Source organism: Colobus angolensis, unplaced genomic scaffold (genome assembly GCF_000951035.1).
Source record: "Colobus angolensis palliatus isolate OR3802 unplaced genomic scaffold, Cang.pa_1.0 Scaffold48, whole genome shotgun sequence".
Taxonomy (NCBI): domain Eukaryota; kingdom Metazoa; phylum Chordata; class Mammalia; order Primates; family Cercopithecidae; genus Colobus; species Colobus angolensis.
Genome location: NW_012118265.1, coordinates 9,688,137 through 9,692,807, shown reverse-complemented (window position 1 = coordinate 9,692,807; position 4,671 = coordinate 9,688,137). Strand labels below are relative to the sequence as shown.

The 4,671-nt window shown below is 40.0% G+C and overlaps 1 pseudogene; it reads right to left on the bottom strand.

Moving 5' to 3' along the window:
• LOC105524007 overlaps positions 1-4,671 on the bottom strand; it is a 19,972-nt pseudogene that overhangs the window by 2,972 nt on the left and 12,329 nt on the right.

Below are 4,671 nucleotides of genomic sequence, written 5' to 3'. Positions count from 1 at the left end.
CAAATAATTTAAAATATTTTTATGAATCCTACTCATATTTCACATTTCATATATTTTATTTTGCATTTTCCTCTATTAACTTCAAGGTTGTAGGTATTTTCCCAACTGTAGCAGCTTTAGAACTGAAACACAATACTATGTTTTTTTCACAGTGCACAAAAAATTCAATAATTTGAAGGATTTTAATTATTTTTGTTATAAGTTGTTCATACCTATTTATAGCTCCTGAGGCCTTCTTTGCAAAAACATGTTTGATCTAATAGCATCCTCGTATCATGAAGAAATTACCATCTCTACCTGGTTTCTGTGACACAAGTCCATCAGCACATGGGATGGAGTCAAAGCAGCATATTGGTTCCCCCTGACGAATCCCCTTCCGAGTCCCAGGAGCACATGCATCAGTACACACTGAATGGGGAAGCTAGCAAAGACAAATATGACAGATTAACAAAGCCCTTTGTCTCTAGTACTCATGAGGCTGAGAAAGAGCCCATTTGAATTTCCATGGAAGCTTTGTGATTTCCAGGAAACCCAGGATACCTGAGTGGAGATAATGAACAAAGAAAATAACAACATGGAGAGCCTAGAGAGGAATTTTGCTAAAGGAGAGTCTCATTGTTGATTCTAGAAATGCAAAGCTAATCCTAAACCTACTTCTTTCTAACCTTGGGGATCCAGACCAGGCTCCATGCCTACAGGACAGGTCTATTCCTGCTTGTGAAGAAGGAGGGCAAAAGGAAAAGTAGATAAGGCATAGCATCGAAATATTTTCTTGCTAAATGAATTTCAAAATCTCAATAGTAAACACAGGCCTCCTTTAACATTCTACATGGATGTGCACCTTGAAACCCAGAATAAATGCAGGTTTTTAAATAGTTTGTTTCTTAATCCATTAGGGAGTTTCCTGTGTAAGAAATAAAATGCTTTTCCATTAAGCAAAGAATCATTTTGGAAGATGCATGATTACATTTATATTTATTTTAGAAATCAGAATTTTCATATGTTGAGTTTTCCAGGTAAATCTGAATTAGATAATATAGAAAATACTAGAAATCTCTGAGCTAGGTTATGGTACGTAACATTACAGAAGTGTGTATACACAGTAGACAAGCTTCTTATATGTTTTATACATATATATCTGTAAAATCATATTTTAAATGCACTTTGAGGAGTACCTATTACAGTAAGGAGTGATAGCAAGGCATTCTCAAATTCTGAAAGATGAACAATAAAATCATCACAGAATGAACTAGAATTCCTCACCCCTGATCCAGTCTTCTGGAAATAGCTCTCGATATTCCATCATTATTATTATTATTATTTCATTAACAATAAGCTGATACCTTTCTGTTCCATTTATCAGTATTTCTTCCCTTCTCAACCTCTGTGATCTGCCAACCCACTCACCTCACTAAAACTTTTCTTACCATGTCTGAGAGATTCTCCTCTAGCCACATTTTCCTTCAGCCTTCTTCAATACCTGACACTTTTGATCAACCCCTCCTTGAAATGCAAGCTCCCTTGGGTTCCCTTGGGTCCTGGTTGTGGTCCTTGATCCTCTGGTTTTCTCTCTTACTGTAAAGCAGTTCCTTCATTCTATTGTCGTCAACCAGTATCTCTGTAGAAGAACTCCCAAATCTTGATCTCTAAGACCAACCTTTCCCACCTGACCTCTATCTAGTTCCATATTCTAAATTTCCAATATGTTCCTATATTAAGATTCCACCATCACCTCAAATTCAACATGTCCAAAACTATCCCATAAACCCTATTCCTCATTTCTGTCACTACCATTCCTATCCATCATCTCCAACCTTATATTCTATTACTTGCCTGTATGGACTCTCTCTTCCACTCAAGTCCTCCTTCTCACCAACCACCAGACTCAGTTTACCATTATGACTTAAATCATTCTTTGTATTGTCCTCTAATTGTCTGATGTTAAAAAAAACACTTCCAGGTCCAACTGGTCAGCAAATTTGACGTCTTTTACCTATAAGGTATCCATGAGATGTCCAGAATCTAATGACCTTTTGCCACCTCCATCACTTCTATCCTGGGCCAGGCTACCTTCATTATTTTGGATGATTTTATGGTCTTTTAACTGTCTTCTTAGTTCTGTTCTTGCCCCCATATCCTACTCCTTCCACCGATTTGCAACATGGCAAACAATGAGACCTGAGTCAGATCATGGCCCTCCTCTGTCAAGATTTTCATGGTTTCCCCTCTCACTCAGTGTAAAAGCCAAAGTCCTTCAAAAGCCAACAGTGCCCTGCATGATCTGTCCCTCTCTAACCTCTCTCACCTCCTTTCCTGCTCTCCCTCTCTTTCACTCTTTCCAGCCACACTGACTTCTTTACTGTTCCTCCAAAGTGCCAAGCACACATGCCTCAGAGTTTAGAAGATGCTGTTCCCTCTGCTGGAAATATTCTTCCCCTAGGTAACGCATGAACACACTTTCATTTGAATTTCTGTTCAAATGTCACTCTAGTGAGGCTTTCCCTGACCACACTATATGAAATTTCAGTGCAACACTCCCCCCAGCACTCCCTATCTCAGTCCTGCTATTTGTTTCTCCCTGACATTAACATCCTTTAAGGTACAGTATAATGTCTGTATTTGTCTTGTTTGTTGCCTACTTCCTTCCACTGAAATGTTAATCCCATTAGGCTGGGATTTGTTCTGTTTTGCACACGGATGTATCCTCAGTTCCTATGCACATATGCTACTGTTCTCAACAAATATTTACTCAGTTAATTAGGGGTAATTGCCTTATTTTTGCAATGTTTAACCCAGAGTTGGATTTATAGCAGATGCTTAGTAAATTTGTATTGAATTACATCTGAAGTAATTTCATTATACAAACCTAATCCCAATTTTAATATGGAAGATAAGAAAAATAAATTACTATACCCTAATGAAGATTATTAAAAGAAAAATCTATTATAAGATTTTACTATTTTTCTGTCAATTTTCAGTAGAGCAAGCATTCTTTGAACCACGTATATGCAAAGAATAACATCTTCCTTTGCATGTAAAACAAGATATTGGGGACCTACTATATACCTAACCAAAAGGAATACAAAAGTGAAGTCTCAAGCCCATTCACCAAGTAGCTCACCATTCAGAGAGAGCTCTGGGCCACATAAGATGGCTTATAGCCTAGACTTAGGGCAGCTCTGTCCTTTCTGCAGTGACGGAAGTGTTACATATCTCTGTTGTTCTGTATGGTAGCCCCTAGCTACATTTGGATATTGAACACTTGAAATGTAGTTAATGTGACTAAGAGCTGAATTTTCCTTTTATTTTATTTTAAATAATTTGCATTGTAAAGCTATCTGTGGCCGGGCGTGCTGGCTCACGCCTGTAATCCCAGCACTTTGGGAGGCTGAGGCGGGCAGATCACGAGGTTAAGAGATCAAGACCATCTGGCTAACATGGTGAAACCCCGTCTCTACTAAAAATACAAAAATTAGCTGAGCATGGTGGTGCGTGCCTGTAGTCCCAGCTACTTGGGAGACGGGCAGGGGAATCGCTTGAACCCAGGAGGCAGGGGGGCAGTGAGCCAAGATTGTGCCACTGCACTCCAGCCTGGCCACAGAGCGAGACTCTGTCTTAAAAAAAAAAAAAGCTATCTGTGGTTAGGTACCACTGTATTGGGCAGAGCAAGTTCTAGATCAAAGGCATAAAATGCTGCAGAGAGCTCTGGTCGCTGCAGTGGTAAACACTGACAAGTGGCTGTTTTTACATCTAGCCAAAATATATTCAAGTGCTGCTTAAAGATAGACCAATAAACTACTGAGTATGTGTGCATGTCTGGATTCTTCTGTGAGCGTACATAAGTCAATAGATGTTTATTGCTACACACAGAAAGCAGAGATGAACAGTCTGACAGACAAAGATCTCACAGGTGTCTGGTACAGCATACCAACTCAGAAATCTTGAGGGGTTTTTTTCACTATTTTTAGATGCTTTCCCAGCATGATTTGGAAGACTGTTTGGGGATCTCCGATCTGAGCTCAAGAGGGAAGATACATGAAAAATAAACAAGATGAAAAAAGATGCCCTTTCCTCCAAAAGAAAGTCCTGTTTTGTGTCAGCAAACAAAAAGCATTCTCTGGCTATGCTGACATCACTTTCATCTCTCTCACTTTTCCTGGTTCTTCCATTCTGAGATTCACATGGAAGATGAAATTGCCAATTCTTTTTCACTACCCTATCAATTGACTGTAACTCTACATATCATCTCGAAGTAAACATGTAACTGGATTATCCAAAGCTCTATAGTACTGGGCCGGGCACAGTGGCTCACACCTGTAATCCCAGCACTTTGGGAGGCCACAGCGGACAGATCATTTGAGGCCAGGAATTCGAGATCAGCCTGAGAAACATGGCGAAATCCTCTTTAGTAGAAACCCTCTACTAAAAATACAAAGCCTGGCATGGTGGCGCACACCTGTAATCCCAGCTACTCAGGAGGCTGAGGTAGGAGGATTGCTTGAACCTGGGAGGCGAAGGTTCCGTGAGCCAGGATGGCGCTACTGCACTCCAGCCTGGGCAACAGAGTGAGACTTCATCTCAAAAAAATAAAATACAGAGGGGAGGGGGGAGGGATTGCATTGGGAGTTATACCTGATGTAAATGATGAGTTGATGGGTGCTGACAAGTTGA